The following is an 11,513-nucleotide window of genomic DNA, read 5'->3' as shown; positions in this document are numbered from 1 at the left end:
ACACATAACACACACACAAAAGCAAACCCATTTTTTTTTTCATATAATACACCCGTCATAACTATAGCACCTACACACACACTGTCTACAGGCATATACTGTATGTCCAGAGAACCTCATTACGTTTGCATTGTAACATACCCCTTGAGCAGCCGCATTCCTGATTCATAGTGAAGCTATGTCATCTTAGAAATGGGCATTAAGAGTCAAAATTCAATTTGATAACTTAGAAGAATATCTATATTGAGGCAATAATATGGATACATATGACAAAGAAACATGAAGAAATTGCATAGGACTAAAAGTCAGTCTTCAGGAAGGCGAGGGAAGGAACATGCAACCAGTAAGAAATAGAATAAATTAACATATAACCACAAAAGAAAACCAAGGAAAAAAATAATAAAAGAGGAAGAAAATAGATTCACATAAAAACACATAAACACAAAAAAAAGAAAAAAAAAAGAAAAAGGAGATTCACCCAAAACAACACAAGAAAAGGAAGAAGAACAAAACAAAAATATATAAAGAGTAATGGTAAAAAAGGTCCCCTACAAAAAAGACGATGAAAACGAGAATTCAAGTTGTAGCATTCACCCATTAATGGCAGCGCGAAGGAGGGTCGGCCCGCCCACCCGTACTTGTCTTAAGGTCAAAAACACTGTTGGAATATGTCTCCCAATATATGACTTTCAGTGCCTTTTACTTTTTATAAGGCGACTTTTATAAGTTTTGTTTGTCTGTTTATTATGTTTTTGTTACTTTTGTTTATTGTGGTCGTTACTTATTTTTGGTGGTGAGGCTGAGGAGGGGGGGTTGTCTGGTACTATTTGGTAAAGAATATTCGATATTTTACGTGATAATTTTTCTAATGTTGTTCTCTTGTGTGTCTTCTCAGTCTCTCTCTCTCTCTCTCTCTCTCTCTCTCTCTCTCTCTCTCTCTCTCTCTCTCTCTCTCTCTCTCTCCTTCCCCTCTTTATTCACATGGCTTCTTGCTCTTCCTTCTTTATTTCTTTCATCTTTTCGCTTCCATCATTCATCTCCGTTTGCTTTCTCCCTTTCCCTCTAACCGCCCCTTCCTTGTCTCGTATCGCATCCTCCTACCCTTATTATCCTCATTTTCTTCCTTCCCTTATCCTCATCCTCCGTTGTATCCTCACGCAAGGTCAGTGCAAAAAAGATAATAAATATGATAAAAAAGTAAATAAATAAAAAATGAATAGATTCGAACATCACACAGCGCACTTCATCAAAGACAAATTCAGCACTACAAACCTCTTCCAACGAACGCGAAGAGCGACATAAAATGATATTCATGACTCTCCATGGAAACTGCTTTTAACCCGTGTATCCCTAGGCGGCGGCCATGGCTTCCAGTCCGACTGAATTCGAAACATTTAAGAACATACGTCTTTTTTCAAATTATTTCCAACAGAATCAGTTAACAACGATTTCTTTTTTATCTTTAATTCTTTCTTCTCCCTGTTGCTACGATCATATGCTTTCAAAGTTAATCTAATACCATTGCCCGAGTTTTAAGTGGGCATCACTTCCCACTGAAATTTTACACGGCTCTTTATGGCTGGTTGTTTTGAGAACTTCCATTTTCAAAACATCGAGGCGGGTGGAGGAGTGGGTCTTCTGTAAATAATCACGCTAGACCAATAATAAACCAAGAGCGAAGCCACGAACTTTAAAAAAAAAAAATACACTTGATATATGGGGGCTTTTTTGCACGGTGCAACAAGGGAGTTTACGCTCGTAGAAGGCGTATTGGAGAAGCCGTAAAGAATGCGTCTTGTTGAGAGTCCCTTTTGTTTTGGCTTTTAATGATTTATTAGTCTGTGGGTTGTTACGCGTTTTTTTTTTTTTGTTTTTTTCCTTTTTTCCTTTTTTTTTTTTTTACTTTTTTTGCTTCTCCTTCCCCTTTCCTTTTTTTTCCTTCTTCGTTCTCTCCTTCCCTTTTTTCTTCTTCTTATCTCTCTCCTTTCTCATCCCTAAAGTTTTTTTTTCATTCCTTCCAAGCACCCCTTTTAAAAAATTTCCTTCCGCCGCCCTTTTCTTCTCGGCACTCTTCCCTCTACTCCTACTCTCCTTGTCTTCCTCCTTCTTCTTTCCTCCTCTGTTCATTTGTCCTTCTTTCGTTTCCCCGATTTTTTTTCTTTTCCTTCTTCTCCTTTCTCTCTTCTTTCTTCTTCCCTTTTCTCTCTCCCTCTTTTCACCTCTTCTCTTTTTCTTCTTCCTCTTCTCCTCTCTATCTCTTCTGTTTCCTTCTTGCCTTCTCCTCCTCTCTCTCTCCCCCTCTCTCTCGTCATCTCTCCCCTACTCTCTCGTCTCTCCTCTCTCTCTCTTCTCTCTCTCTCTCTCTCTCTCTCTCCTCCTTCTCTCTCTCCTCTCTCTGTCTCTCTCTCTCTCTCTTTTCTTTTCTCTCTTCTCTCTCTCTCTCTCTCTCTCTCTCTCTCTCTCCCCTCTCTCCCCTCTCTCCCCTCTCTCATCTCCCCTCTCTCTCTCTTCTCTCTCTCTCTCTCTCTCTCTCATCCTCTCTCCTCTCTCTCTCTTTCTCTCTCTTCTCTCTCTCCTCTCTCTCTCTCTCTCTCTCTTTCTCCTCCCGTTTCTTTCTCCTCTCTCTCTCTCTCTTCTTCTCTCTCTCTCTTCTCTCCTCCCCTCCTCTCCCCCTCTCTCTCTTTCTCTCTCTTTCTCTCTCCCTATTCTCTCTCACCTAGGTATCACCCCCATTCATTACTGGCCATAAATGCCTATTTTCCGTGCAATGAGATCTCTGTCTTCGCTAAGGTTCTTGGCTTAATCACGACCCCCTGTCCCTCTGAGCAGATGATGCTTCGCTGGATGCTTTCTCCTCTCTCGTTTCTCCTCTTTGTTATTGTATTATTGTTGTTTCTTCAGGTTATTATTACGAAACCTTTTTCTGTTATTCTCCTTATTTTATTTTTATTTTATTTTTTTATTCTCGCGCTCTCCCTTGATTTTTTTAGGGGGTAGGATGTCTTTTTCTTTGTGGAATTTCTTTGTGTGTATATATATATTTTTTTTTTTCTTTTTTTCTTTTTTTCTTTTTTTTTTCTCTCTGTCTCCGTCTCTAATTTATTTCTTGCTTTGTCTATCTGGCTCTGACTATCTAAATATCCATATATATATTTATCTATATATATCTCTATGTCTTTCATTTGATCTGTCTACCTATCTAACTCACACACACAAAAGTAAATAAATAAGTAAATATAAATTATAAAATAATAATAATAATGAGCATAGTCAAACTTTACCGCAACGTTGATACACGTTTAGAATGAAAAATATTGAGAAATTTCAAGAAGGAAGGAAGGAGGCAAGATAAGGAGACCGAGGAATGGAGGAATAGGAAAAAGGGACGGAGAAGACAAAAGAAAACAAGAGAACACCAAGGAAAAGGGGAATGGAGAAATAGGAGAGGAGGTGACCAAGGAAAGGGGGAATGGTGAAATAGGAGAGGAGAAAAGGACCAAGGAATGGTTGGAGTGGGGAAGAAAGGAATAGTGAAGAATTAGTACGAGAGACAGAGAAGAACCATGGACAGGGGGAATGGAGGAATAGGAAGAAGAGAAGAGAGAAGACATTAAGAGACCAAGGAAAGGGGGTATGGATGAGTAGGAAGAAGGGAAGAGAGAAGACAGGAGAAGCAGACAAAGGAAAAGGGAAATGGGGAATAGGAAAAAGAGAAGACATGAAGAGACCAAGGGAAAGGGGAATAGAGGATTGTGAAAGAGGCAGGAATAGGATTAGGAATATCAGGAAGGAAACAGGAGAAGAAGGCCAAGAACAGGGTTATGGCGAAGAAATCTTCAGAAGGAAGGAAGGAGGTAAGTAGAAGAAGGAAATATTAAATAAAAATCGGAATCTCAAGAGAAAAGGGAGATGGATATTGACACATAAGATATTAACTGAGATAAGGAAGAAAAGAAAAGACGGGAAGGAAAAGAGAAAATGAAGGAAATAAACGGGAAGAGAAGGACACCAAAAGAAACGAGGAAGAAGGAAATTGAGAGAGGAGACATGAAGATGCTGATTAGTTGAGGCGACATGACGGAAATGTGTTTATCCTCAGGCTTCATATATTTGATCAGAGTGACGTCACGGCTGATGCTGCGTCCTCGTGTCCGACATCTGTCACACCCGATGCTAATGTGGCCAACGAAGAGGAAGGGGGAGAAGACGGTGACCTTTGCGTTCCCGTTAGCCTCTCGTTATGTATTATTATTATTATTATTATTATTATTATTATTATTATTATTTTTACTTGCTATGATTCTTTATTTAGATAATGGTTTGACTTGATGAGTTGATGGTATTATTTATATACGAAAAAAAACATGAAAAATACAGAAGTGTTCTATTTGCTATGATTTTTATGTGAATGATAGTTCAACATGATGAGTATTTAGGTAATTATGATATATATATATATATATATATATATATATAATATATATATATTATATATATATATATACGATAAAGCAAACAAAGATGAAGAAGCACTCCCCGCACCCCCTTCTTCTATCTTTCGTCCCCTTCGTTTCTCTTACATAACTTTTACTTTTCTTATAACATTTATTTCTCTTACATAACATTTATTTTTTCTTACTAAACATGTATTTCTCTCATATAACATTTATTTCTGTTACATAACAGTAACTTCTCTCATATAAGATCTATTTTTGTTATCCTTTTATTTTGTGGGAAGAGAAAAGTAAAGAAAAGAGGGGAAATTAGAACAAAAAAAGAACGATAAGAGAAAGAAAGACCGAGGGAAGTGAAGGGAGGAAAGAGGAAGAGAAGGGAATGACGAGGAAGAAGGAAGGCAGTGAAGACGAAGTTACGAAAAAGTGGGAGTGAGAAGGAGGGAGGAAATGGGAGGAAGAAAAGGGGCGAGCAAAGAAGTAAGTGAAAAGTGTAAGCGAAGGGAAGAAAGAAGAGAAATGGAAAGGAATTAGTAAAGAAGATAATTATGAAACAGAGGAAAGGTAAAAAGGAAGAAGGAACTTAGACAGGCAAAGAGGGAAGGAGAAAATGTTAAGAAAGGAGGGAGAGAATAAAGGCAGGGAAAAGAAAGAAACAATGAAAATAGGAAAGGTACCATAAAGGGGAAAAGAGGTGGCGAGAAAGAAGACAGAAAAGCGAAAAGCGAGAGGGGAACGGAAGAGAGTGAAGACAGAAAAAAAATTGAGTGAAAAATCGGGAGGGCGAAGGAAGGGAAGAAGAGGAAAGGGGAGGAGATGGGGAGAAGAGCGAAGGGGTCTCCATAGCAAGGAGTGAAGGGTAGTTACCGACATTGCTTCCCCGTGTCATCGATAACGTCAGAAGGGGTAGTGACGAGGGACGGGAAGGGATGCCACGGGCAGGGTGGGTAGGGGCATGGAGGGGGGAAAGGCTGGGCTGAAAGGGGGGTCGGAACCTAAATGTAGCTCCTTTTTTAAGAGAGAGGGAGATGTGTGCAACGAAAGTGTTTGTTAGGGAAAAGAAGAGAAATACGGCGACACTCGGGCAAATATCGGCACACGCTCATCGGGACCTACACATGTGCGCAAACACAGCTAAGAGAAAAACATAGCAAACTGGCCCCGGGGGGCCCCCCCCCCCCCCGTTTTTTTTTTTTTTACGCACAACGCAACCACACAGACAGCTTCACATAATCATTCATATACACATATATAGGGACACTTGCACACACATACAAACCCTTTATATATTATATGTATATATATATATATATATCATATATTATAAGATAATATATATATCTAGATATATTATATAGAAAATATAGACATATCATTGTGTGTGGCTGTGGTGTGTGTGTGTGTGTGTGTGTGTGTGTGTGTGTCTGTACAGGATATATATATAAATATATTAGATATAATTCTATCTATATATTATATATATTATATATATATATATATTCTATATATATATATCACTATATATATATCTATATATCTATATAGAGTCTCTATATATCTATCATAGTCTATATCTCTTTCTCTATATCTATATATAATTATATATATATATCTATATATATATATATATTATAAATTACACGTATATATCTTGTGGGTATATATATGCTATATATTCCGTGGAAAGGCACTGGGGACCCTACACGTACATCACTTCCAAGAGCATCACAACGTGAAAACTGCAATTGAGTATCATGCTGTGACCACGGAGCGGCTTCAGACATGACCTAACCGTTTAAATGATGATGAATATATATATATCATAGTTCTATTATATATATATATATATATATATTATAATATATATAGATATATTAATATATATATTATGTATATATTATATATTATATATATATATATCTAATATTTATAAATATATATATATATAATTACAATACATATACTATACATATACACTGTGTGGTGGTTTGTGTGTGTGGTGTGTGTGTGTGTGTGTTGTACATAGATGTACAATATATATATATTATATATATATATATATATATATATATATATTATATATAGATATATATATATATATATATATACTATTATTATTCTATTTGGTGTGTGTGTGTTGGGTGTGTGGTGTGTGTGGTGTCCCTATACTATCTATATATATATATATTCTATATATACTCTATTCTCTATATACTATCTCATATATCTATATATATATATATATATAATCTTGCCATTTGATTGTGATTAGCAGCTAGTCAAAAATTATTCGCTCATCATTTGTGTTTATTACGCTCCTTGATATCATATTTCCATCGTCATCTTTACAATCGCTCTATTTGTTTGCCTTCTAATTGATCCGTCATTTTGTTTATCCACAGCGACATCCATTTTTCTATTGCTTGTCTCTTCGCTAATATATGACTTTATTCAGTCTATTTTGTGCAGGATATTATCTTTTTGAAAATTTTCTCAATTTTTTGTCACTTTCACAAATGGAAAAAGAGAATGAAGTCATTAACACCTGACAGCAAGTGTATCTTGGGGGTAACTGCGCTATTTTCTTTTTAGTTATTTTTCTATTTTTCTTTTTGAATGTTTTAAAGGAAATTAAATAGGGTACCGCCACATTTTCTACATTTACAGCATAACGGAAGACCTTTTCTCTTTCTCTCTCAATCTCTCTCTTCATTTGTTTATCTCTTTTTCTCATAAACTTCTCTCTGTCTCTATCTCTCTCTCTCTCTCTCTCACTCATCTCATCATCTCTCTCTCCTCTCTCTCTCTCTCTTCTCTACTCCTCTCTCTCTCTCTCTCTCTCTCTTTTCCTCCTCTCTCTCTTTCTCTCTCTTTCTCTCTCTCTCTCCTCTCTCTCTCTCTGATCTCTGTCGTTCGCTCTCTTTCTCTATCCCTCTTTCTCTCCTCTCTCTCTCTCTCAATCACTCCTCTCTCTCCTCTCTCCTCGGCGTCAATCTCTCTCTCTTTCTCTCTTCTCCTCTCTATCATCTCTCTCTTCTCTCTCTCGTCTCTCTCTTCTTATCTACTCTCATCGTGTCTCTCTCTCTCTCTCTCTCTCTCTCTCTCTCTTACACCTTGTTCTCACCTGCCTCTCCTCTTCCAGTCCTCCCTTCCCCATCTTCCTTTTCTTTATCCATCGTTTCTTTCCGTACCTTAACCCTTTTTTCTCATTCCTCTATTACTTCGATCTTAAAATCTGTTCCCTTGCGTCCTTTTCCTTCCTTTCCCTCTTCCTTTCTCCTCTCACCCTCCCTTTCTCCCTTTTTCCTTCTCTCTTTTCTTCCTCTTCCCAACCCACCCACTTTCCCTCCCTCCTCCCTCTCTCTTCTCTTCACGCCCACTTTTTCTCTTCCCCTTCCCTCCTCCTCCCACCCATCCTCTCTCACACCTCCACTCTCCCCTCTCCCTCCACCTTCCCACTTCCTACCCATCTGCACACGGGGCCAGCTGGGAATGCACGGAGGCTGGGTTTACTCGATTAGGACAGGGCCAGGCGGGGCCTCACTGCACGGAAGAAGTGGAAGGGAAGATGTGGATGAGGTAGGAGGAAGGACGTGGAGGAGGAGGAAGGGAATATGGAGAAGGTGGAAGGGAATGTGGAGGAAATAGAAAAAAAATGTGGAGGAGGAGGAAGGTGGAGGATGGGGGGGAGCAGAGGAGGAGAATATAGAGAATGAAGGAGGTGGAAGCGACAGGAGAGAGAAAAGACGGCAGAGCAGGAAATAGATGTGGAAGTGAGGATGTAACTGTGGAAGAGGTGGGATGGGAAAAGGGAAATAAAGAGATGAAAAAGGAAAAAGATTGGAGATTGCGTTGGGAAAAGGTTGACAGCAAATTGAGAGGAGAAGGAAGAAGTGAAAGGGCGGAGAGGAGAAAGAGGAGGAAGAGGGACAGGAGAAGGAGCACGAAGCTGAGAAAGAAAGGAAATGGAGGAGGAAAGAATATGATTCTAAAAAGGTAGAAGATGAAGATGATTTGAAAGCGGAGAAAGAATAGGAGAGGGAGAAGTGACAGTAAAAAAAAAATTCACTAGCATGTCAACAGAAATGACAATGATACACACATGCACAAACGCTCTCTCTCTCTCTCTCTCTCTCTCTCTCTCTCTCTCTCTCTCTCTCTCTCTCTCTCTCTCTCTCTCTCTCTCTTTCTCTCTTTCTTTCAGCCTCTGTGTCTGTAACTTTTATCTTCCTCGCCCTGTTTGCCCAACTTAATTCCACCTTCCGATCCCGTTACAAAACAACTAACTTAAACATGGAAATCAAACGAAATTTCAAGCAGGTAAATACTGATGTTAGGAGTTTTGCACAAATTTCTTGCCTTGGAAAGAGGTGGTATGTTTTTTTTCGTATTTTCATAAATACATAGATGCACGCACATGCAAGCAAACACATTTGGTTAAACAGTGTTAGATAGATAGATAGGAAGACAGACATGGAAAACATGTATATACATGCATATACGTAGGTATGCATGCATATATAAAAAAAATAGAAAAATACACATACGTTTATATTTGATCCTAAAAATCACTCCGAGCATCTTCGAATGTGCTTAGATTTCTCGTTATAGAATTTGTCTCGTCCATACTGGGAGAAAAGATGCTCGCGTGTTAATGTGAGAATGCGTAGTGATAACATTCTTATTCTTGCTATTGTTGTTTGGTGCTTTGTGAACGCGCGTTTTATTGTTTTTTTTTTTTCTTGTTTGACATGTATGTGTTTTTCTTTGTCTTTTTTTTTTTCTTTCTTTATTCTTTCTTTCTTTTTTTTCTTTCTTTCTTTCTTTCTTTCTTTCTTTCTTTTTGGTCTTGTGGTAGAAAAAGAGGCAAAGTAATATTCCTTATGGATGTGACCTTTTCTTTGGACATATTTTTGCTGAAAGAAAAATATATTTTATTCTCTCTCTCTTTCTCTCGAAACCTCTCTTTTTTAACTCTTATCATTTTTATGAATGATATTTTTTTTTTCTTTCTTTTTTTTAGTATTATTTAAGCCCCCTAAGCCCTGTTGGAATCTATAATAATATATATATATATAATATATATATATTCGATATATATATATATTTTATATATATATATATATATATAGATATAGTATTCTACATTTTTTTTTTTTTTGTGTGTGTTGTGGAATTTCCATTTTCTCACTCTCTCCCTTCCCCTCTCTCTCTCTCTCTCGCTCATCTCCTCTCCTCCTCTCTCTCTCTCTCTCTCTCTCTCTCTCTCTCTCTTGATCTTTTCTCTCTCTCTCTCTCTCTCCTCTCTCTCTCATCCGCTCTCTCCCTTCCCTCCTCTCCCTCCTCCTCTCTCCTATCTCTCCTTTCTCTCTCTCTCCCTCTCTCTCTCTCTCCTTTCTCTCTCTCTCTCTCTCTCTCTCTCCTCCCTCTCTCTCCCTCCTCTCTCTTTCTCCCTCTCGGGTCTCTCTCTCTCTCTCTCTCTCCTCTCTCTCTCCCTCTACTCCTCTCTCTCCTCTCTCTCTCTCTCCTCTCTCTCCTCTCTCTCCTCTCCTCTCTATCGTCTCTCTCTCTCTCTCTCCTCTCGCCCTCTCTCTCAGTCTCTCTCTCTCTCTCTTCTTCTCCTCTCTCATCTCTCTCTCTCTCTCTCTCTCTCAGCTCTCTCATCTCTCTTTCATCTCTCTCATCTCTCTCTCTCTCTTTCTCTATCTCTCTTTCTCTCTCTCTCTCTCACTTTCTATCGATTTCTCTCTCTCTCTCTCTCTCTCTCTCACTCTGTCTATTTTTCCCCCCTCTCTCTCTCTCTCTCCTCTCCTCTCCTCTCCTCTCCTCTCCTCTCCTCTCCTCTCTCTGTCTCTCTATCTCTCTCATCACTCCTCTCTCTCTCTCTCTCTCTCTTCTCTTCTCTCTCTCTCTCTCTCTCTCCTCTCTCGCTCTCTTCTCTCTCTCCTCTCTCCTCTCTCTCATCTCTCTCTGTCTCTCCCTCTCTCTCCTCTCTCTTTCTCTCTCCTCATCTCTCTCTCTCCTCTCTCCTCTCTCTTCTCTCTGTTTCTCTCTCATCTCTCTCTCTCTCTCTCCCTCTCTCTCTTCCCTCCTCTCTTCCCTTTCCCTCTTTCTCCCTCTCTCTGTATCTCTCTCCCTCATCTCTTTCTCTCCTCTCTTTCTTCTCTTCCTCTCCTCTCCGTCTCTCGCCTCTCTCTCCTTATTCTCTCTGTCTCTTCTCTCCTCTCTCTCTCTCTCGCTCTCTCTCTCGGTCTCTTCCTCTCTCTTAACCCCCGTCGTCTCTCTCTCTCTCTCTCTCTTCTCTCTCTCTTCATCCTCTCTTCCTCTCTCAGCTCCTCTCCCTCTCTCTCTCTCTCTCGGTCTCTCTCTCTCTCCTCTCTCTCCTCTCTCTCCTCCTCTCTACTCTCATGTCTCTCCCTCTCTCTCCTCTCTCTCTCCTCTCTCTCTCCTCTCTCTCTCCTCCCTCTCCTCTCATCTCTCATCTCGTCTCTCTCTCTCTCTCTCCTCTCCCCTCTCATCTCTCTACTCCTCTCTCTCTCTCTCTCTCTCTCTCCTATCTCTCTTTCTCTCTCGCTCTCTCTCTCTTCTCCTTTCTCTCTCCTCTCTCTCTCACCTCTCCTCTCTCTCTCTCTCTCTCTCTCTCCCTCCCTCCCTCGTCCTCCCTCCCTCCCTCCCTGCCCTCCCTCCCTTCCCTCCCGTCCTCCCTAACCTCTCTCCCTCTCTCCCTTTCTCCCGCTCTCCTCTCTCTCTTCTCCTCTCTCTCTCCTCTCTCTCTATCTCTCTCTCTCCTCTTCTCCCCTCCTCTCTCTCTCTCTCTCTCATTCTCATCTCGTCTCTTTCGCTCCATCTCTCTCCTCCTCTCTCTCAACTCTCTCCTCTCTCTACTCTCTCTCTCTCTCTCTCTTGTTTGTTCTGTCGCTTTCTCTCTCTCTCTTTCCTCTCTCTTTCCTCTCTCTTCTCTCTCTCTCTCACTCTCCCTCTCTCTCTCTCCCTCATCTTTCTCCCTCTCTCTACTCTCAGCTCTCTCTCTCTCTCTCTCTCTCTCTCTCTCTCTCTCTC

This window comes from Penaeus monodon, chromosome 10, assembly GCF_015228065.2.
Source record: "Penaeus monodon isolate SGIC_2016 chromosome 10, NSTDA_Pmon_1, whole genome shotgun sequence".
Taxonomy (NCBI): Eukaryota; Metazoa; Arthropoda; class Malacostraca; order Decapoda; family Penaeidae; genus Penaeus; species Penaeus monodon.
This window is presented reverse-complemented; position numbering follows the sequence as displayed.